The sequence below is a fragment of the Pleurodeles waltl genome, chromosome 3_1, assembly GCF_031143425.1.
Source record: "Pleurodeles waltl isolate 20211129_DDA chromosome 3_1, aPleWal1.hap1.20221129, whole genome shotgun sequence".
Classification (NCBI taxonomy): Eukaryota; Metazoa; Chordata; class Amphibia; order Caudata; family Salamandridae; genus Pleurodeles; species Pleurodeles waltl.
Genome location: NC_090440.1, coordinates 203,584,315 through 203,608,896, shown reverse-complemented (window position 1 = coordinate 203,608,896; position 24,582 = coordinate 203,584,315). Strand labels below are relative to the sequence as shown.

The 24,582-nt window shown below is 45.3% G+C and overlaps 1 protein-coding gene and 1 pseudogene across 15 annotated transcripts in view; both read right to left on the bottom strand.

Moving 5' to 3' along the window:
* LINGO1 (leucine rich repeat and Ig domain containing 1) overlaps positions 1-24,582 on the bottom strand; it is a 3,157,620-nt gene that overhangs the window by 440,453 nt on the left and 2,692,585 nt on the right. For all 15 annotated transcript variants that reach the window (XM_069222181.1, XM_069222179.1, XM_069222184.1 and 12 more), the window contains one exon: positions 4,587-4,755. The gene's annotated coding sequence lies outside the window, so the exon portion shown is untranslated. The remainder of the gene's footprint in view (positions 1-4,586; positions 4,756-24,582) is intronic.
* LOC138283393 (uncharacterized) overlaps positions 1-24,582 on the bottom strand; it is a 113,580-nt pseudogene that overhangs the window by 27,611 nt on the left and 61,387 nt on the right.

Below are 24,582 nucleotides of genomic sequence, written 5' to 3'. Positions count from 1 at the left end.
TATACCTTAATCCCTTTGCTCTTTCTCAGCTTTCTCTACCTCAATTGTATCTACCTCACCTCTCAATATACCCAGTATACCTCACTCAACTTCATCTCCCTCTACCTCTGAATCATGACCTTGCCCCCTCTCTTTATTACTCTATATACCTACATACATATCTCTGTCACTCTCAATCCCGTCTCTCTCCCTCATCCCTCTCTCTGTACCTCACTGCTTTTTTTCCGTCTGACCTCCCATTATCTCTCGTCCATCTGCTTTGCTTCTCCCAATACCTCAGCTCTAGCATTATCACACCTTTTTATCTCGCTTCATGTCTCTACTACCTTACCTCTCTTCACTTCTCTCTCTGCCCTTTCTATACCTCACCATTCCCCTCATTTCTCTATCTCATTTCTCTTTCCATTACAAATCTCTTTCACTGCCACACCTCTTTTTACCCTACCACTCTCTACTACCTTACTTTTCAATTTAAATCACCATTACTTTGCTACCTTGCCTCTCCATCTCCCTTTTCCCTCATGCTACATCTGTCCCACTGTCATAACCTCTCTAAGTATCTTACTCCTTCCTTTTTACCTGTGTTTCTCTACCTGTACCCCCTTTACTCTGTCATCACTTTATAGTTATCTCTACCTCACCATCTCTTCTTCCCACAATTATTTACCTCTGTATAAACCCCACCTCTCTTTCACGATTTTTGTTTTTCTCTCAATGTCCTCTTTTCACCTCATTTCTCTTTCTAAACTTCACTCCTATCTTTCCTTTCTAACTTTCTATTTTCCCCACTGTTCTCTTTACCATAACCTGTTTTATGCCTCTTCTCATTTTGCTCCTTCTTTCTCATGCAAGTCTTTGTTTTTCGTGAAGTCTCTATCTACGTCTACCTCCTACTGCCTTTTCTTCTCTCTAATCCCCCTCTTGTTCTACATTACCTCTTTCTATACCTCAACTATTAAAGTACTGTACTCCTCTACTTCTCTCTAGATTTATTTCTCCCTATCTCTATCTTTCACTACCTCTTTACTGCACTGTAAAACCTTCCTCTTTCTACCTTTCTTTATCTTTCAGTCTGGCTAGCTCACCTTTCTCTAATTAAATTACTTCTCTCTATATTCACATATCTTTCTACATCACCTCTATCTCTACCCCATTTTCCCTCTTCTTCATGTCTTACTATACTGATCTTTTTGTGTCTCTGTCCATCACCTTTATCCTGCCCCATCCAATATCTCTCACTCAGTAAGGTCACAGGTAAATGTCTAGCCAGGGAACTGCACACATATGTATAAAAAGAAACAAGGCAGGTAAAGAGAATGCAGGAGACATTCGATTTTTACAAATGAAATGGTGAAGCTGCCCAGAGTAGCACTTGGATTTTCACTGATGGTACAATAAAGCTAGTAGTAAAGTGGGTTCATTTGTCATTACAAAAATTCTAAATCTAAAGGTACAGTTTCAAGTGCTATGTGCATATATTTCTTAGTTTAGTATTATGCACTAGCCCATTCAATATCTAACAAGTCCCACTACTATGTTTTTAATACAGTGGGTGTAACAAGCTGGTTAGACACTGACTTCCACATAAAATGTTGTTTCAAGTAAAAACAAAATCCGTATCCATTTTAAAAAAAGAAATGGCTTTACCAATGCTTGTTGAAGCTTTCCTTTGGCACTAATTGGCTGGCAGGCACCAGGCATCATCTTTCAGCTGTTTTTGTGTGTCCTCATTTCTGAAGGCGTTACATATAATGTAATATTTATCAGCATCACAAGCACTTGAATGAGACAAAAATGGGTAATAAATTTACAATTGTTCCAAACAGGGAGCCCCAATATCAGTGCTTAATTTGAGCCAGAGGTTTCCGGTGCTTGACACCGGCACTTTATTGTCAACACTGGCTCTTATGACAGCCTGCCACATGGTGGCGTTGTTTGCCTAATTTTATGAGCACAACAACAGTTGCTTCATAATTAAATACAGATTAAAATCACTAATACCTGCGACCCAAAGCTATAAGAATAGCTTTGGGAGCAGGTATTGGTCATCTTTAATATATAGTTAAAGTCTGAATTGTAACACCTCTATGAGTATGATGGTTAGGTGTGTAGGTACTGTCAAAGGCAGCACTAGTGAGGGCAGTGGGTGGTGCAAGCTGTGTTCTGCTAAGACTTCTGTGCAGGGGAAGAGCTGGCTCACTCCATGCAATATGTACATGCAAAGAGAGCACGAGAATCAATGAAGAAACTGCCAAATTATGGGAGGTCTATAACATATGGCTGTAGCTGCATAGTTATCCAGATGCAGCCTATGTAATTCTCCATTCCTTGCGCTGTGATTAGTGTCTCCTACCGTCTGACAGTGGTGCTGGAACAATTTTCAGAGTGGAGGTTCTGCCATCAATGTTACATCTCTGCAGTCCTAGGGTTTGTGAAAAACACAAGCATCACACGAAGAACAAGTGTATCAAATGAGCCTCACCCTTCTATCAGGAGAGTGGTAAGTGTGTGGCATGAGCTGGTGGAACCTTTTGGAGTACACTTTTGTGAATCTATCACTTTAACTGACAAATTATTTTCCATTGAAAGGGCCACAAAAAGTCACACTGATATGCAGTTTTACTGAAAACACCATAGCAAGCAAGTAATAATGTGTTAAAAGTGGGTTTCAGCAAATATTTGTCATTTGCACATCTCTAAGTGTCTTGATTTGTTTTGATACTAATAAAATATTTGTTTTCATCACACTTTAGAACTGCAAAATTACAGAATTATGTTTGTCCTTTCTTAACTGCTGATATGTTTTAAAATATTTTTGTACAGTTCATTTACAGAAATGTAATTTTCATGGTCTGTTAGAAAACACTGACATTTCACAGCTTTTCCTTTCACTCTTAGTCCCCAAGCAAGATTGTTAGAGGGTTCATCTTTCCAAATGCTGTAACTCCCATTAGAGAAAAAAGAAACCACCAAGCTCGTCTCCATGTTAAAAGAATAAGAAGACTAGGTCTGCGCGGAGTTCCGAAGTTACCAAAAAACTCAGCACGCTACGTGGAGTTCTGCAAGCGTCGGAGTGCATTAGGTCACGCTGTTCGCACTGATTTTTAGATCTGAGTGTTTGTCTCACGCCGAATAATCAGTGCAAACGGCACCACGCGCAGAGCAAAAGGACGCTGCTTCTTTTCTGCCACTCAAGTAGATTTTCTACTCGAGCGGCACCTTCCTCATTGGGAACGGAAGGTTTCTCAATGTGAGTGGTAGCGACCATCAGTGACTGCCTGCGTTGAGAAATCTTGCTGGGAGGTGGTCTGAGTAAGATTTTCCTTGCTTGCGCTCACCAACTTAATGTCAGTGAGTGTGAATGAGGAAAAAAACTCTGCTCCGCTACGTGGAGTTTTCCGCAACTTTGCGCTCTAAGTGGAGTGCGGAATGGTTAAAACTCTGCAAACTCTATGACCAAAGTAGAGTTCACCGCCCACCACTACAGAAGACATAGCCTGACATTTGACCTCTGTCTTTGAACGCACTACAGCTGTATCAATTTAAAAACAACATTACAGGCATCTGTATTGCTCATTCACCTTCTGAACTCGAGTATGGTTATTTTGGAGGTGCTTTTGCACCTCCAGCACCCCTACGTCCATAGCCCGTGCCAGCTGAATATAAAATTCCATACTTAGTCTGCTGCTGCATAACCATACACCCTACACCAGTGCTGTTTTAAAGAGGCAGGTCTTTTTAAATAAATCAGCACCAGCAACAGTTGGTTGATGTATAAAACAACACCTGATTAAAGTCTGGAGCGAAATTTCACATTTAAATGTGAATCGATGGCCAAACTCTTAATTTTGTGTGTGTAACCATCTTTTACAATCACAAATTACATACAATAGAAATATAACTCAGTGAGTTCATATATTGCTCCAGTGGAGGCTGGTGATATTTACAAGGGGTAAGGCATAAATACCTTTCTCCAATTTGAGCAAGTGAGCGAGCCAGAGTTACTTGTGAAGGGCTTCTAGAGTCACCTCTCCAGAAAGTTTTGAAGAAAAAGGACGACATTTGTACATTTTACAGCACATTTTTCACATAAATTGGTATGAAGTGCAGAGGTTCTGGGGAGGCACTAGTGAAATAGTCACACCCTTTTGTTGCATGCCAACCGTGCCTCAGACAATAGAGGTGGTGGGACTCATCATGGTTAAAGAGCTATATGCATTACAGACAGTAAAGAAAATTGGTTATGCAAGGTCACATGACCTAGCATTTTTTCAGAAATAAATATAGCATCGTTACTTCACTATGCCATCTAACTCATTCCAAGCAGATTCCCAGACCAATTCTACAGGTGAGATACAGGGAAGGTGCAGGCTAAATAGATCAAATGGTATATACATTTCGCAATCACAGTCCTTATATCGCCTGGCAAGGCAAGTTTTACAGGCTCGAAAGGCAATACAAGCATTGTTAATGGTCACAAATCAAGGTATTATAGGAACAAAGAGCAAACACTTTAAACCAGTTGTACATGCTGAAAGAGCACTAGTGATAGCATAATATATTTATCAATATAGACAGTAAAATACCTCCACACAAGTCATGAAATAACATCCATGGCAGTGAGCGAATTCTGGTACCGATGAACCCAAACCTGAATTAGTTTCTTGAGCTCAGCGTGGATGTTGCTCAAATATCAACTTTCTATATATTCTTACAGAATGCAGCGGTTTTGTTCCAAACACTAGCCGACAGTTTCTGAAAATACAGAAATTTCCTCATTAAATACAGCACGTTTCTTTTTGGGCAAATATGCTAAATTCCCTCCAAATTTAAGTTTGTCACGTAATTAAAAACTATATTTCTGCCCCCAAAATACCAGATTTGCATTTTTAGCAAATATGTGTTTGGTCTTTAAACAACATCTTGTCATTTTTACCTAGCACTCACATACACTACTGTCATGCTGGAATAGATTCTGTTGTTCATGTCCATTTATAATCATCAAATCACATGACTGTCAATCATATGGGAAAGATATATACCACCTCTACGCCAGGGATTTCAAGAATTATGGCAAGAACGGAATTAATACGTGAAGGATAGACCATTTCTGTGACAAGGACAGCATGACATTGGACAACAGGGCCATGCATGGCTACAGGGCTGCTAGCATGCCAGGGATAATCGGAATGTCGCAAGGAATGCAGACAAATGTATAGTTTACGGGCAATTACATCGGTGTTAGTTAGCTTGTCCCAAAATGCCAACAGTACATCACCAATGACCTGTTGTTATACTAGGGTGGGCCAGCATGTCCTCAAGAATGTCCATAGCGTATGATCAACAGGCCATTAATATGCCAGGCTTAGCCAGCATGTCCCTGAAATGCCCACGGTAAGTCACTATCGGACCATTTCGGTGTCAGAGTTAGCAAGCATGTTCTCCGGTTTGCTTACAGTAGGGCAAGAATGGCGCGTCATTATAACTGGATATGTTACACACAATATGTCCCTAAAATTATGTTATTATGTCAGGCTCGCCCGCGTGTCCAAAAGAATCCCATAATATGTTATTAATAGTCCATTAGTATGGTACGGTAAGTTTGCATGCAGGAATGCCAAAATGTCATGTAAAGGCCCCAATTGGCAGGGTGAGCCCCCATTACCCTCAACCAACCACATACAAGCAACAGCACATAAACATCCACACATTCACACACTTGCATTCCCACTCACCTGAGACAGGGCAACATAATGTAAAACATTGAGAGGAAACGACTAAAATAACTTGGGTGATAGAACGTATGTTGCTACTGCCCCACTCAATAGGCAGTCTCCTCACAAAGAGGCTGAGCTGTGCCCTGCTACAGTCCTTTGCAACAAATGCTCTAATCCAATCAGCTATCATACTGTTTCCTGGCCAAAGATGCCCATGACTGCTTCCTTCTTTTGCTTTGTTGCACACTTCCAAATAAAGAAGTCGAATTATTACCTACAGATCATTTATCACCATTTCCCCCGAGATAAGCTCATGCTCAGACACACATATTCTCACACTCTTTTGTCACACGTTACACACGACTGTGATGGAAGACAGTTCAGAACATACCATCTCTTTGCAAGGCCTAACGTCATTCTGGCAAAGTATTTTCACAGCACCTTGAGCGTGGGTCAAACACAGTGGCAGACAGTGATGGGATCGGGCGCTTAGAAGTAGACACAGTGAGCATAAAACAATTCACATCTACTTTCAGTAATGCACAATTTCACCTTTGCTCCATCATCACAGGCCACATTAGCTGAAATGTTTGAAGAGGAGGCAGGAATAGCGAGTCGAGCTCTTGTATTGGCTCACAAAGCATGACCATGTGGGCCTCTGCGGCTCCATGTAGAGACACTTCTCTTCCAAGCTGCAGCTGCTACCACACATGCACTAGACGTGTGGATCGAAAAATGTGACTTTCTTGTAAGGCTGCAAATACATTGCTCGTTACCTGCCTGCGGCATTTTATGTATTCCTACCGCCAATAAACAGCTGCCTTCTACTCATTGCAAGAAGGATCGAGTAACTTGCCATGATGGATGGAGGATCTAACGTGCAATGCTTCAGCATGTGGTGCCCAACCTGGCTTAATGTCAACAGTACCATACACCGCTATGGAACCACCTCTCCCTACTGGAGTCAAGATCTGTAAAAAGGTAAACCCTACTTAATAGTGTCACCATGGAAATCAGATTCCTACTTGGTAAAAAAAAAAAAAAAAGTAAGTGCCAGGGCCCTTCACAGGAGGCCACTGCAGCTTGCAGCATCAATGCCCCTGCCAGTGCCTGACCAACACAGCTGCTAACCATCACACTCCAATGTGTGAGACAATACGGATTGTTCCAGGCCACAAAAGCAGTAAGAAGGGCTTGGGCAACAGGTAGTTCTAAGATCTAAAAAATATTGTATTCATAATTAAATTAAAGAGATGAATACAACACTGTGCAGAGCTCACCTCAAAATTGTAACCAATGTAACCACACTCCATGTGGTAGACTGTCACTGGTGCTGATGTTGAGAACTGTGTCAGGACTGTGTCAGGACCAAGCACCGGCAAACACCAGCTCAAATTAAGCATGAGATTCCCTAAGTGTGCACATGACTGTCTGAACCATCATTGGGCCTCAGGTCAAGAAGCCAGGCATCGGTGTATTGCAGATGTAATGTGTATAAAAACATCTATCAAAATTGTTAAAATGGGCATGCTGGTCAGAGGAGCAGAGCCCAGACCCCCTAACACACAGGTTGCCGCTATGATCATGGATTTGAATCCCAGCAGGGCTGTTTCAGTCCGCCCCCCTTCAACACAAGGAATAATATGTTCATGAGACAAACAGGCGTTTCAAGCTTTAATACTTTCTAACAGGCCTGAATACCCTATCACGTAATTTGCCGAGCTTTAGAAATCCTGATTGATTGATTGACAGGAGATTTGCCCACTATAGCTGTATGATGATTCAGAATGTGGTACCCAGTTCCATTTCAGACACTCAGAGAGACAGTCGCGTCCAATCATAGAATGATTAATTCTACATTTGCAGTTTTACATTCTAACACTCAGAAGATGGAGTCGTTCTCTGCTAGTACAGCTTGACGCCTCTCATCAAAGAGCCTAATTTTAGAAACACGGCTTCTGGCACTACAGGAAACAAGTAACGTAAGATACAAAGCATTTCTGCTAATACACATTGTGTGAACATTATTCATAGATTTGACTACTACTATTTAACGAGATAGCTTTCAGATTATCGCCCTGCGCTGTTTAGCTTTCTAAAGAAATTGGTGATAATGATGCCACAACCTATGATTATGTTAATTTATAGGCGGGGAAGCCATTGTTTATTGCTGCTTGTTTTGGCCTCATATATCAATGTAGTGGCCAGTTATGTTTTTGTGATGTAATAACTATGTAGACAAATCACCGGCCATTCTCATTGATCTGAGCATGTCCCAAAACAGGAGGCACTTCTCATCTCCTGCGTGTACCTCACGATGCAGCATAATGTTGGACCAGATGGCTGGGCATTTAGGATCAGCAGAAAGTGAAACCCCATACAGCTGCATCCTTACGATGCTCTAGCTTTCACAAAGTACAGTAGATTCTGGTACCTTAGCTTCTTGATTGGAAAGGATCAGCAACAGAAGCCTTTCAAGTGTGGTCATAGTTAGGCACACAAAGTCAGATAAAGGCAACAAATGCTATTTTCAAAATAATGATCCAAAGTAGTGGTACTAATATTAATACTACTACTAATTATTATAATTATTACCAGTTGTGCTTACAAATCAATAATATTAACACCAATATTAATACTACTACTAATAGTAAACGTCATTATTGCTACCATTGTTACTCTTATTATTAATACTAATATTAAGTGGGTATTCCGGTACTGAAGAAGGACAGCACTTGAGAGGGGAGGCATTAAAGAGAATTAAAAAGTCACGTTTTCAGTTTCTTTAGGTAGCAGCCTACCAGACAGCACAGCAGTCTCATTTGCTAAAGACATCTTGAAGACATTCAGAAAGTTGATCGAGGAATGCATTCTGCCCCTTGCTTGTCATTGGCGTTGTGGTTTGTAATTCACATTTTCTTGCTTTCCATTTGATGGCTTTATTTGTTTTGTGCTGTCCAGCTTGAGTCTGTACCTACCCTGGCAAAAACCTTAGTTACAGTATCCTTCCAAGTGCTATCTTTCTGTAAACATGCCAATAAATCTAGTTCTTATCCTGCCACATTTGCTGTACACTCAAAGGCTGAGGTCAAATTTCAGGCACAGTCTTCACACAGTGTCTGCTCACATTTCTTTTTCTGACTTCAAAGTGAGAGGATTTATGTGACAATCTTGCTTGATAATGGAGGTAGGAAAAAGTTGTTTTGTAGCACACCACAATATTTAATTGAACCGTGTAAGTGTTTCAGAAAATGTCAGAATTAGGCAGACAAATGAAGCACATTTTCTTTTGTTCTGAAGTATGTTGCAAACAAATACTTTAATATGATCAAAACAAAGCATTACACTAGGTAATGCAATTTCCACACATTTATGTCTGTGTACTGTAAAGTTTTATTAGTAAAACTGTATATCTGTGGAAATGTAATGGTCATTTCAATTGAAAATGTGTTGTCTGCAATGGCGGTCCACTACCCCACCATGAACACTCCACTCTATGCCACTCCACTCTAATCTGCACCACTCCACTCCACACCACTGCAATCTACTCCATGCCACTCCACCTTACACCACTCCACGCCACTGCACTCTGCACCACTCCACTTCATGCTACCCTACTCTACTCTACTCTATCCTGTACTGCTCTACTCTATCCCAATGCACTTATCACTCTAAACTGCACCACTGTATTCTTCACCACTGACCTCTACACCACTCCAGTCTAGACCACACCAATGTACTTTGCGCAATTCTACTCTAGCCCACTGTACTCTACGACACTCTGCGCCACTGCACTCTGTGCCAGTACACTCTACGCCAATGCACTCTATTCTGTAACACTCAACTCTATGCCCCTGCTCTCTAGGCAAATCCACTGCACGCCAATCTAATATACTCTGCACCACTTCACTCTATCCCACTCCAGTCTACTCTGAAACAATCTACTCCATGCCACTGCATGCTGTGTCAATGCACGCTGTAAAACTGCACTCTGTTGCTGCACTTTATGCTACTGCACTCTACTCTCCATCACTGTACTCTATGTCACTGCTCTCTACACCACTCTGCACCACTGCACTCTGACACTCTACTCTGCAACACTGTACTCTCAGCCACTGAACTCTATGCCACTCTACTCTGCACTGCTCCACTCTATTCTACTCCACTCTACACCACTGCACTCCATGCTACTGCACTCTAAGGCACTATACCCTACTCTGCATCACTCTGTGCTACAGTACTCTGTGCCACTCAACGCCACAGTACTCTGTGCCACTCAACTCTCCACTCTATGCCACTTGACTCTACTTTGTGCCACTGCCGTCTGCATCACTTACCTCTATGCCACTGCACTCTGCACCACTCTACTCCACTCTATCCTATGCCACTCTACTCTATGGCACTTCACTCTAGACCACTGCACTCAAGACCACTCTACTCTGCACCCCTCCACTCTGCGCCACTCCACTCTGCACCACTCCACTCTGCACCCTGCACCACTGCACTTCTCCACCCTACTATGCACCACTCTAATCTATGTCACTGCATTCTGCAAAGCTTAATTGTACACTGCTGAATTCAATGCCACTGCACTCAGTGCCACTGAACTCACTGCCACTATACTCTGCAACACTTTATACCAATGCAGTCTACACCAGTCCACTACATTCTATGCCGCACCAGTGTAGTATGCCACTCTATGCAACTCCTTTCTATGCCACTCCAATACATGATACTCTCTGCCACTCCACTCTACAGTGCTCTACTCCACTCTTCGCCATTCCACTCTATGACACTCCATGACACTCTCATTTACACCACTACCTTTTAGCCATGCTGAACATAAGCCACGCTGGTGTACAACGTGGCTAAAACACTTTGGCAAGGCCAGTAGGTCTTGCATAGGAAAAACCTACTGGCTTTGCCAATGTTTGTCTTAAAGAGGACGAGCATAGGAGATCTTGTGCTGTACAAGAGAAGTGCATTCTAGGCTTTTACACCAATAAAGACAAGAAGCATGTCCACCTGCGCAACAGCGAAGTGTGAGAGAGGGAAGAAGTTGACTGAGGTGAGATTTTCCAATGAACTCGATGTGAGGTAGTGACACAATCTGTCGGATAAAATGGAGGGGCACAGATTGAGAACTGCTTTGAAGATCAAGCATAGAGACTTGAATGCGATCCGTTTCAATGATGGCCGCCACAAAGCTTCCCTAGATGTTCCGTGACTGCTAACATTGTGATTTTGCAAACAGGAAGACAGTTGTTTGTTAACATGTTTCCCCACTAGCTTGGGTGGCTAAGGTAGTAATAAAACCGGATAATAGTTCATAAAATCCAATGGATTAGTGGAGAGTGTTTTCAATAGGGGAATGATGTGGCGTTCTGATGGGAGTAGGGTTCAGGGATTCAGCAGATAACTGGGTATGATGGAGGCCTTAAGAGCATAAAATGATGTTGTTTTGGGTAGTAAGGAGGCTTGTGGTGAGGAGCACTGTGTTTAAGAAAGGGTAAGGAGCCCATTGCAGGTTGGACTACAAAGTTAGTTTGAATGTATAAGTGACTTTATCACAGAAATAGGCAAAAAGATCATCAAAAAGATAATCAGAGAGTTTTTGAGAAGGGGTGATGTTATTACTAGGAGCTGAGACGGGCGAGGGCAAAAAACACAGTGACATAACACAAAATGATGGTGGTTCCGTGTAGAATGCGATGAGGGATTCCGGCAACTTTCAGATAGCACAGTTATTCATTACTCTTGGGCTCAATTGGGGTCCTATGAAAAGTTGGTCCCCTTTCTACACTGCAGAGGCCTGCTTAGGAAAGCAGAGAGGCACTCTCGAGGTTTTAACTATTTCCTATTCCATGCTATTGCATGCAATATGCGAGGTATGCAATAGCATGGTTTAGACGGTGAGGGGGAGTCCTCTCCAAAACAAGGGACCCTGAAGGCCCCATACACTCTGGGGGCTGCAGGGGCTCCAGTTACACCCTGGGATCCAAAGCATTGGAAAGAGAAGTGTTCAAATTGAGTAGGAGGGTGAAAAGTAGATATTAGCAGGACGGATCTGCGGAACACTCCACTTGTGTACATTTCAAATTTGAGTGATAAATTACAGCTAGGCCTCCTACAAGCCTTCAAGGTAATCGCGTTTTAATTATGGAGTAATCATTGAGAATAGTGCTGAAAATGCTCAGGGTGGGGGTGTCCCTCAGCCAGGTCAGAGTAGGACACAGCAGAGATGTTTTAAGGTATGGACAAAGTTGGCTCTGGTCCAGGGACTTTCAGGGTGCCCATTGATAAATCCAGCTCAGCTCTGCAGAGTCTTGCCGTGATGATCTTGAATGATTCCCAAACAGATTGTTTAAAAACCATCTTCATTTAATTTATTTGTAATCTGGGCGATGTGCGAGTTACTTTTACAGACATTTTGCATTTTTACATCAAAACAGGACCTCACATATGAGAAATGGCATGGGATCACAGAGATTATTCATAGTAATATTTGTGAGATGCTGCTATATTAAAATATTGAAAACACACATTACTAGCCCTGAGTATTAGGTGTAAACACATTTAGAATTGGGGCAAGTGTGCCTGTGCACAAAGAGTGCCTGGCCAAAGAGGGCATTAAACAGTTGAAATTGGAACGTAAATTCAAAGCTGTTCTGAACACGACCCAGGGTTCTCATAAGCCTTAAGATGTCCCTGAGACAGAGATCCACAGGCTCTGCAGTGAAGAAGCGATTAATGATTTCCTGATCATGTTTAAGAAGAGAGCACATGTTAAGAAGGATACATTTAAGCTTCCTTTTATTAGGCAGTGAACAGTTTTTAAGGATGGCCTGAGCATGGGCGGGACCATTCAGAAAGGTGTGCAAGTCATGATTGGTTGAGATAAAGAAGCATGTCTTCCAGGAGAAGGTGCCTTTCAAGCAATTGAGGAGTCCCCAGTGGCAGGGGGGAGGGGGGCTTTTGGATCAAATGGACAGAAGCATGTGGTGTAATAAGCTATGCAAGGTTGGTCATAGGTGTGGACTGAAATATAGTTACAGGTAATGGCCGTGTCTTGTGCACAGACCGGTGCAATGGGCTTGCCTTCTGCACACTGCTGGCACAGACGTGGAGCAGCATCCATAAACAAGGGCACCATGACCAGAGGTGTGGCAAAAGAAAACAAGCTAGAACGCTGACCTGAACATGATATCTAGTCAAGTGGCCAACTAAAAAATATCAAACAAGAGATCATCAACTCCAATGTCACCAAGAAGCTCCCTACCAAGGGATATTTCCAGATAATTCAAATTAAGTTCAAATAAAGCTGGTAAATGTAAAATCATAAAGTAAAAGGAACAAGCTTCTAGTCAATGCAAGCTTTCAGGTGGAGCTTGTGAATCCTAAAAGTGGATATAAGAAATAGAATTCAATAGTCTCTTGGAAGTTGGATGTTTCGGCTAAGCAATCAGTGTAATTGCCTCCAGTGATGTCGTCTCTACATAATATGTGCCTCTTGCTCTTTCTAGCTATTTCTGTTCAACCAACCATCTGTTGAGCTGCTGGCATCCTCTATTCTTCTCTTCAGACATTCTGGTTTACCAAGCTTTCTTGCAGCAATACCAGATCCACAATCCTTCCCTTCTTACAATTAAGGATCTCTACTTGTGGGTCTAATCATCCCAGAACCATTGTTCCTTGTCCCCATCAATCTTGATCGACTACACATCTCTCAGATGTCCCAGATTCACCACCATTCTCCTTAGCCAATTTGTGGACTTGATGGTAAATCTACCACTTTTCTCCCATTACAACCCGGATTGATGTCACACGATTCTAGTCATTAGAGCTCCTAAACACTTCTCTCCATGTATCCTCATCAACCAAGCCCAAACAATTGCTCTTTATAGCCATTCCAGTTCATCACGTCCTAGACAAATAATTGACATCCGTCACTCTGTGCCTCATTCTGCTCAGGGCCACAACTCTTCTATCTAGGCATCCAAGGTTCCTCATGCCTTCTCTACAGCCCACCTTTCCCCCAAGCCATCTAAGATCAACCCCAAGGTGGTTCAGTGAGTAAATTCTTTCTGCTGCCGAAGTTCGAATTGCTACAAGTCAGACATAGCTTTTTATCCTTTGGAGGTTGCTTTGAATTGAGTGGTAGTAATGGCTGTTATTTAAGGGCCATGTAAATGGCACCAATGTGGTATGAAACACTGGATATCTAAAATGTTCTTTATTACCACTTTCTTTCCAATATTCAACATCTGCTACACTTATTGAAAACATTCACAGCTTATAACCTTTCTTTCAAGCCACATCAGTTCCATAAAATTTTCTTCAGTTAGCCATCACTCTTACTTCAAGCCAAGGTGTATAACCACTCCCTCCACAGTTGTCAATGGCATATCACCCGACGTTCATTACTTTCCACATCTATGGTTCATTATCTCTCTTTTTAGGCTGCTGATTCATTATCGCTTCAGCGGTCACAGGTTCCTCAAACCCTATATCTGACATTCTAAGCCCATTATCTTTCCTTTCACTGAACTAAGTACAACCACCAATCTTCAGTTATTCTGGGGCCACCACTCTTCTCTCCTTCCATTCAAAGTTCATCGTCCCTATATAAAGCTTTAAGATGGCCGGGTATTGTTTCCTTTAATCATCCCAGGTCAATCACATGCCAATCTGAGACCTACCACATTCCTTCCAGCCACACAATGTTCATCAATGTTCAGGTATGTTTGAGATCTACTACTATTTTCTACAGCAACCTGAAGAGTTTCAGTCATATCTTCAGTCAAGATCCATCACCCTACTCTTCAGCTATCTCCAGTGACAGACAATTCCCTCCAGCACTCATTAGTCTATCAGTACCTACTTCCGTCCAGCTAAATGACGTCCATCACCTTGTAATGCAGCTATCGTAGGTCAATCACACTTTCCTTCAGCCATCTGAGATACGACATTCACTTGCTTCAGCAATTAGATGCCCAGCCACTCTTGCTCTAGTCACGTATGGTCTTCGTTCATTTCTCTAGCTACTCAACAACAATCATCTATTTTCTTCAGCCACTGGAGCACCACTGCCGTTCTCTATAGCCATCCGTTATTTATCATCCTTCATTAAAGCAAATTGATGTTCAACATCCTATGTCAAGTGAACGGACGCCCATTTCCCCAAATATCCAAAGCCCATTGTCTTTGTCTCAAGCTCTTCTGTCTAACTCCTTTTCTCACTTCCAGCAAATAGTAGGTTTCCATGTTGAACCATAGGAGCCCACCTCGCTTTTCTTTACAGGTGACTCTTGATTTTCTATGTTTGCGCTTATGCTTTCTGTGATAATCAGTCTGCCTGTATCTCTAGTCACCCCTATCTTTGAAGATATATGAAGCCCTCTTTCGTCACATCGAGTCTGCTCACGTCCAGTAGCCACTGGGTCAAGCCACTACTTTTAGACACTTATGTGGCCCCTAATTATCTGTGAATATTACTGCTTTTTGCCTGGCCCTCTCGACCACTATTGTATGATGTGTCCCTCTCCAAAACAATTAAACGATGGATGAGTTAAATTATCTTTTCCAGCTTCTACAAGTTTCTATACCTTACCAGGCCCTGATTGGGCTGTATCGCGTACTTTAGGGGTGTATAGAATAGGTTACTTTAGCATTCCAAGGGATACTGAATACTCAAGCGTTTGACGGACGCGAACCAGAACTAAGGGGGTCATTCTGACCCCGGCGGTCATGGACCGCCGGGGCCAGGGTTGGCGGGAGCACCGCCAACAGGCTGGCGGTGCCCCGCAGGGCATACTGACCGCGGCGCTTTGGCCGCGGTCAGATGCGGAAAACCGGCGGTCTCCCGCCGGTTTTCCGCTGCCCTGGGAATCCCCCATGGTGGCGCAGCTTGCTGCGCCGCCATGGGGGATTCTGACACCCCATACCGCCATCCTGTTCCTGGCGGTTCTCCCGCCAGGAACAGGATGGCGGTATGTGTTGTCGTGGGGCCCCTGGGGGCCCCTGCAGTGCCCATGCCAATGGCATGGGCACTGCATGGGCCCCCGTAAGAGGGCCCCACTTTGTATTTCAGTGTCTGCTTTGCAGACACTGAAATACGCGACGGGTGCCACTGCACCCGTCGCACCTTCCCACTCCGCCGGCTCAATTCTGAGCCGGCGTCCTCGTGGGAAGGGTCTTTTGCACTGGGCTGGCGGGCGGCCTTTTGGCGGTCGCCCGCCAGCCCAGTGCAAAAGCCAAAATACCCTCAGCGGTCTTACGACCGCGGAGCGGTATTTTGGAGGGGGGAACTCTGGCGGGTGGCCTCCTCCGCCCGCCAGGGTGAGAATCACCCCCTAAATAATGCTTTGCTAGGTATAAATTGTGTAAGTCAGAAAATAACAAATTGTCAAAATCAACAGTTTGCAAGTTATCTCCCTTTATTATTTATGTGATTGCCTCTGATCGAACTCCACCTAATTAGTTTCTACAAGGTGAATATTAAAGCAATATGGTTATGGCGAATATTTGAATGTGGGTCAAAGACTCTTTGAACACAAACATTACAGTTTCTCATAGATCTACCAAATTGACTGTGAGTGAATCAAAAATAGTGAAACATGCGAGACAGAAAAAGGCCAGGCAGAGGCAAACGTGACCCAGAAACTAACATCCACATATTTTGAAAGACAAGAATGATACCTTGGCTTAAGAATGTGAGCTTAATGTTTGAGTGTTTCTTTCAAGTCTGAATCTAGATGCTTTTCTTTCCAGGGATAGCTGTAGAAGAGCAGTGACATCTTTAAGCCACATAGGACCCAAGAGGGTGGATGTTAGGTGCTGAGGTGAAGTTATGGGTTGTAAGTGGTCCGAGTGTGAGCGGAATGTCGGTGGGTTTTATTTAGCATCCACACTAACACGAGCTCAACACTAGCGTGGGAGTGACATATTGAACAGCCATATACAAATAACGGGCATCTTTGAAGTTTCACTGTAAATGACAGCTTAGATAGCACATGATGAGCTGTGGGAAGTAGTAAGGGAATTAGGAGTGTAGAAGCATGAGCAGGACGAAATGAGGGAATAGTAGGCAGGGAGAGACATGAACAGAATTAAAAGGGAAAGAGCAAAGCCAACAAAATGCAAGAGGGATGAAAGAAATGGAAGAAACGCCAAGGCCGTCATTATCAGTTCAGCATATTTTAGTGCAGGGATACCAGAGGGCCACAAATACCGACTGAAGAGACCTGGAGAAAACTGTGTCCATTTTGGTGCCTTTTTTGATTATTCTGGGAGGGGCGAAAACCGCTGCCATTTTCTGCCTGCTCTCAGAAGGTGGAAAGTGTTAGCAGGAGGGCGGGTGAGAGGTTTGGGACTAGGTGGATATGAGCCAGTGGTTAGGAAAGGCTTATGCCTATGTCGGGAGAGCAATGCATGCTCCCCATACTACTGTGGTGCTAGGCTGCTGCATGGCATCCCTGTACGGTCTCACAGCTCTGGTGTGTCTGGGCACAGAATTGTCAGGCCTGGAGCTTGCAGTTGGAGGACTTTCACCCAGTGTTATTGGTCATGGTGAAATTCTGCCTTTCACATTCATCTCCCAACTCCCTAAGATTGCTCATTTTCAGCTACCCAAGAGAGAACTTCCAACTTTAGACCTCTGGCTTCAGGCTTTGCAATCCATGCAAAACGCACAAAAATATAATAAACGGATTGGCTAACATTAAATCTTTGAACATCAACTGGATGCAGTTCAACTCTGACAAGATGGAAGTATTGGTCTTCGGCAACAAGATCTCCCCATGGGACTCTACTTGGTGGCCGTCGGAGCAAGGACCAACACCCACCCACAGATCATGCAAAGAAATCTAGGGATCATTCTGGACGACAAGCTCAACATGATGGCTCAAGTCAACCTAGTGTGTGCCTCCTCCTTCCACATCCTATGCATCCTGCGTAAAATCTTGCAAAGTATGCCTCAGAACACCAGACGGACCATCAAGCAAGCACTCATCACCAGCAGGGTAGACCACAGCAATACTCTCTACGCTGGAACCTCCAAACAACTCCTACACAGACGCCTGACCATCCAGAACATTATTCCAAGACTCATACTCAACCTCCCACGACACACCCACATCACACCACACCTCAGGAATTGTCATTGGCTCCCCATTCATAAGCACAGCCAATTCAAACTTCTCAAGCACGCATACAAAGCCCTACACAACACAGGACCACAATACCTGATTAGCTTCCCCAACTTTCACCAACCCACCAGATATATATGCACTGCATCACTCTCACTTGCACGTATTCCACGCATCCGCAAAATCAAAACTGGAGGCCGCTCATTCTATTATATCTCCCTCAACACATGAAAAGACCTTCTTCTACATATCAAAGCCGCCTCCTCACTTCTTGAGTTCTGCAAGAACCTAAAGCCTTTGCTCTTCTTATAAGCACCTTGGGGACCACAAAACTACACATGTGCCCAAGTGCCTGGATACCCTCTTGGATGATCAGTGTGCTATACAAATCAATATAACACAACACAACAACATTGCAACTAAACATATTTGCAGTGCGATCAGGCTCAGCTGCCACAAAATGGGAATGTAAGGTGGAACTTCTCAGCAGCAATTCGACCTCTTATAAATGCACTAACCTGTTCTACACTGTATATACTACTAATATTTAAAATGATTGCTTTGAGTAAGAATTGACTGCCAACCACCACTGGAAATTCAAGCAAACTAAAGAGTCTTAGCTAATTAATGCCGTCCTGGTCCTAGTATCCTGCAAACTAGGCTATTAGGAAGAAGAGACAATTTTCAACTCAAACACTGCTAGATACTCCTAACAAGCTACTGAGGAAAAAGCCCTGACAACTAGGCTACCATCTCCGTGGCAGTTGTGTAACAAAGGCCCCCACAGCCCCACGGTGCGGGGAGCCCCCGAGCTCCAGGGGGCCCCCTCAGCACAGTACACTGCACAGGTGGCAGGCCACTGACTGGGTCCTGGGGAAAAGGTCCCCCCTTCAGGTACTTTGCAGGGAGGGCCCTCAGGTTTCGTTACGCCACTGCTACGTTGTATCTTATGCTGGTAAAATTGTATTCAGAGGCTGTGAGACCATTGAACAGACTTTTGTAGTAACCTAATCTGCTGATAGTAGATGTTATACTTGTACAAAATGTTCTGTTACACTTGTGTAATGCATGTGATAGCAATGTAAAACATGATGAAACAGCAAAACTTTACACACATTTTTACACAGTGGACAAGTTTGAGGAGAAAATGTTCCACAGAAGGCAGGATCAAGAAGAAAACTGTCACACACGATATTTTCTTGACAAACTAGTCCCCTTGCTAGTATCCCGAGTGAGGTCTGAGCGCAAGGTATACATACCCTTCAGTTTTTCGCAAGATACCAGAGGTGCATGTTGCGTAACATACATAATTTCACATAGCTTTCTTGACATTTCACATCACTTCAAGGGAAAACGTTACCCGCTGTGGAACACTCTTAACCCAGATATCTTTGTTCTTTCATTTTGAGAAATTAAATCACTAGATTTTGTGCAGTCATCAAGCTAGGAGTAAAACTCTGCAAATTAAACTTAGATTCAGTAGCCAATATGAGTTGCTAGATAGTACTTGGAAGAATTTATGAGGCTGCCATGAGGAACCTAAGAAATCACTTCTAAACGAACAAATAAATAACATGCCACACTTAAATTATACTTTGTTTTCAATTTCAAAAAGATACCAAAAAGCGAAGTACAGGTTGTTGTTGAACATCTGAGGCAATGACCTCTGAAGGACTACAGTCAGCTGTGTTGCAAGATGGGGAGAGTAGGGTGAATTGAATAGTCTGCTTCAGCCTCATTCCTCTAGATGGTTATTTAACTCCTTGGTGAGTTGCAATATACTTATCATGTATGCCACAGGGTACTTCTATATCGTCATGGTACATAGATGTGTAGTTAAGAATAGCAATCTATTGGTAAATCTATGCCTCCCTGTGTGCCCTTACCTTCTCAATATTTTGGTCCTCGATATGCTGGTCACAATACTGTGTGACCTTGCCATTTCCTCCTCGATATTCCATAGTGTTCTCTTTTTAAAAATATCACTATACACAGTCCTGATTTTCAATTCCTCACAGTCGTGACCACCCTGCGTGCCTCTTATTTCTTCAAATTCATTTGTACTTCATTGCTGTCCTTCCCATTCCTGGTGGAGACACTTCACTTGCCTTTCTACCTTGTTTCCAATTGAACTTTATGCCAAGGGAGGTTTGTACTACCTAAAATGCCCAGTTTCACCCATTTGGATGTTACAAAACCAGAGGTTTGAGGCTGAAGATCTCAGGAATGAAGCAGGATGGTGTAAGTGGAGTGATAAAAGGCTCATCAATTACTATGACCTTATTCTTAGCACGATAATCTTCTTCTGAATGGATATCTCCACTGCGGAACAGGAATCCAGAGATTGAGGAATTTGTTGATCTCTCGAGTGAGCTACGAGTTCCAGACGGGTTAAAAACTGTGGCCTAGGTTAGTGGAACAAGACTAAAATGTTCCTAAAAAGAGAGTGAACTTGGGAGACTGGAAGAAGAAAGACAAATTAGAGGAAATAAGAAAGAGAGCTGGAATAGACAGGGAGAGAGGGTAGAAAAAGGCAGAGAAACTGAAGGAAGGAGAAAGCTATAAATAGGGATGAGAAGAGAAAGAGGGTACGAGCGCTGAAGCTAGTGCGAGACAAAGGTGCAGAAGGGGAAGAACAGAAGAGAAATCGAGTAGAAGAATGCCAGGAGGAAGGGGGAGAAGGATAGCAACAGGAATCGGAATATGAATGGGAAGTACCATGCGTGGGAAGGGGGGCAGAATGAGACAGAGACAGATAGAAGAATAGAGTCCTCGAGAGAGCAGAAGGTGCAGAAAGCAAACAGAGCAGCAGCCTGCTCAGTGGATGGAAGAGTATAAATAGAATGAAAGTCGACGTCCCTTCTCCTCCATCCCCCCCGGCCCTTCCCCCACACCTCACTAGTCTATTTCTAAATTTAATCTCATAAACTCCCCTCATAGCGGTGAATAATGTGGCTGTGAAGATCCGTGGGCAGCCCAGGCTCCGGTACTGGCACACTCTGCCTTCCACCTCTACCTGCCCATATGTGGGTCAGCCAGTTTATATATAGAAGCACAGAGCATCTCGCGCCATTGATCCACATCATAATCACCGCTTCCTTCACACTGCACTGCAGGGAGAGGAGCACAGACACCCGTGGCATCCATCTGCACCTAACCCAGCCTCACCCCTCACCTCTCAAACATAACCTCTCCCTGCAACGAGAGGACCCCAGAGCATCCTTGACCACCTTCTGCATCTAGCCCAGCCTCACCCCCCAAATCTAACCTCTCATAGCAGCGAGAGGACCCCAGAGCATCCTTGGCCACCTTTTGCACCTAGCCCAGCCTCACCCCTCACCTCACAAATCTAACCTATCACTGCAGTGAGAGGACCCCAGAGCATCCTTGGCCACCCTCTGCACCTAGCCCAGCCTCACCCCACAAATCTAACCTCTCATAGCAGCGAGAGGACCCCAGAGCATCTTTGGCCGCCTTCTGCACCTAGCCAGCCTTACCCCTCACCTCTCAAATCTAACCACTCAGAGCAGCGAGAGGACCCCAGAGCATCCTTGGCCGCCTTCTGCACCTAGCCAGCCTCACCCCTCACCTCTCAAACATAACCTCTCCCTGCAACGAGAGGACCCCAGAGCATCCTTGGCCACCTTCTGCACTTAGCCCAGCCTCACCCCTTACCTCCTAAATCTAACCTCTCACAGCAGCGAGAGGACCCCAAAGCATCCTTGGCCGCCTTCTGTATCTAACCCAGCCTCACCACTCACCTCTCAAATCTAACCTCTCACAGCAGCGAGAGGACCCCAGGGCATCCTTGGCCGCCTTCTGCACCTAGCCCAGCCTCACCCCTTACCTCTCACCTCTCAAATCTAACCTATCACTGCAGTGAGAGGAGACCAGAGCATCCTTGGCCTCTTTCTGCGCCTAACCCAGCCTCACCCCACACCTCTCCAATCTAACCTCTCACAGCAGCGAGAGGACCGCAGAGCATCCTTGGCTGCCTTCTGCACCTAGCCCAGCCTCACCCCTCAAATCTAACCTCTCACAGCAGCGAGAGGACCCCAGAGCATCCTTGGCCGCCTTCTGCACCTAACCCAGCTTCACCCCTCACCTCTCAAACATAAGCTCTCCCTGCAACGAGAGGACCCCAAAGCATCTTTGTCCTCCTTCTGCACCTAACCCAGCCTCACCCCTCACCTCTCAAATCTAACCTCTCACAGCAGCGAGGGGACCCCAGAGCATCCTTGGCCACCTTCTGCACCTAACCCAGCCTCACCCCTTACCTCTCAAATCTAACCTCACAGCAGCGAGAGGACCCCAGGGCATCCTTGGCCGCCTTCTGCACCTAACCCAGCCTCACCCCTCACCTCTCAAATCTAACCTATCACTGCAGGGAGAGGAGACCAGAGCATCCTTGGCCTCTTTCTGCGCCTAAACCAGCCTCACCCCTCAAACATAACCTCTCCCTGCAACGTGAGGACCCCAGAGCATCCTTGGCCGCCTTCTGCACCTAGCCCAGCCTCACCCCTCACCCTTCAAATCTAACCTCTCACTGCAGCGAGAGGACCACAGAGCATCCTTGGCCGTCTTCTGCACCTAACCCAGCCTCACCCCTCACCTCTCAAATCGAACCTCTCACTGCAGCGAGAGGACGCCAGAGCATCCGTAGCCGCCTTCTGCACCTAGCCCAGCCTCACACCACACCTCTCAAATCGAACCTCTCACTGCAGCGAGAGGACACCAGAGCATCTCTGGCATCCTTCGGTATCTAACCCAGCCTCACCCCTCACCTCTCGAATCTAACCTCTCACAGCAGCGAGAGGACACCAGAGCATCTCTGGCCTCCTTCTGTACCTAACCCAGCCTCACCCCTCACCTCTCAAATCTAACCTCTCACTGCAGCGAGAGGACACCAGAGCATCTCTGGCCTCCTTCTGTATCTAACCCAGCCTCACCCCTCACCTCTCAAATCTAACCTCTCAAAGCAGCGAGAGGACTCCCGAGCATCCTTGGCCGCCTTCTGCACCTAACCCAGCCTCACTCCTTACCTCTCAAATCGAACAGCCTCTCACTGCAGCAAGAGGACTCCAGAGCATCTCTGGCCTCCTTCTGTATCTAACCCAGCCTCACCACTCACCTCTCAAATCTAACCTCTCACAGCAGTGAGAGGACCCCAGAGCATCCTTGGCCGCCTTCTGCACCTAGCCCAGCCTCACCCCTTACCTCTCACCTCTCAAATCTAACCTCTCACAGCAGCGAGAGGCCCCAGAGCATCCTTGACCGCCTTCTGTATCTAACCCAGCCTCACCGCTCACCTCTCAAATCTAACCTCTCACAGCAGTGAGAGGACCCCAGGGCATCCTTGGCCGCCTTCTGCACCGAACCCGGCCTCACCCCTCACCTCTCAAATCTAACCTCTCACAGCAGCGAGAGGACCCCAGAGCATCCTTGGCCGCGTTCTGCACCTAACCCAGCCTCACCTCTCAAATCAAACCTCTCACAGCAGCGAGAGGACACCAGAGCATCCTTGGCCGCCTTCTGCACCTAACCCAGCCTCACCCCTTACCTCTCACCTCTCAAATCTAACCTATCACTGCAGCGAGAGGAGACCAGAGAATCCTTGGCCTTTTTCTGCACCTAACCCGCCTCACCCCTCACCTCCTAAATCTAACCTCTCACAGCAGCGAGAGGACCCCAGAGCATCCTTGGCCGCCTTCTGTATCTAACCCAGCCTCACCACTCACCTCTCAAATCTAACCTCTCACAGCAGCGAGAGGACCCCAGGGCATCCTTGGCTGCCTTCTGCACCTAGCCCAGCCTCACCTCTCAAATCTAACCTCTCACAGCAGCGAGAAGACACCAGAGAATCCTTGGCTGCCTTCTGCACCTAACCCAGCCTCACCCCTTACCTCCTAAATCTAACCTCTCACAGCAGCGAGAGGACCCCAAAGCATCCTTGGCCGCCTTCTGTATCTAACCCAGCCTCACCACTCACCTCTCAAATCTAACCTCTCACAGCAGCGAGAGGACCCCAGGGCATCCTTGGCCGCCTTCTGCACCTAGCCCAGCCTCACCCCTTACCTCTCACCTCTCAAATCTAACCTATCACTGCAGCGAGAAGACCCCAGAGCATCCTTGGCCTCTTTCTGCGCCTAACCCAGCCTAACCCCTCACCTCTCAAACATAACCTCTCCCTGCAACGAGAGGACCCCAGAGCATCCTTGGCCGCCTTCTGCGCCTAACCCAGCCTCACCCCTCACCTCTCAAATGTAACCTCTCACAGCAGAGAGAGGACCCCAGAGCATCCTGGGCCGCCTTCTGCACCTAACCCAGCCTCACCTCTCAAATCTAACCTCTCACAGCAGCGAGAGGACCCCAGAGCATCCTTGGCCGCCTTCTGCACCTAACTCAGCTTCACCCCTCACCTCTCAAACATAAGCTCTCCCTGCAACGAGAGGACCACAAAGCATCTTTGTCCTCCTTCTGCACCTAACCCAGCCTCACCCCTCACCTCTCAAATCTAACCTCTCACAGCAGCGAGGGGACCCCAGAGCATCCTTGGCCACCTTCTGCACCTAACCCAGCCTCACCCCTTACCTCTCAAATCTAACCTCACAGCAGCGAGAGGACCCCAGGGCATCCTTGGCCGCCTTCTGCACCTAACCCAACCTCACCCCTCACCTCTCAAATCTAACCTATCACTGCAGGGAGAGGAGACCAGAGCA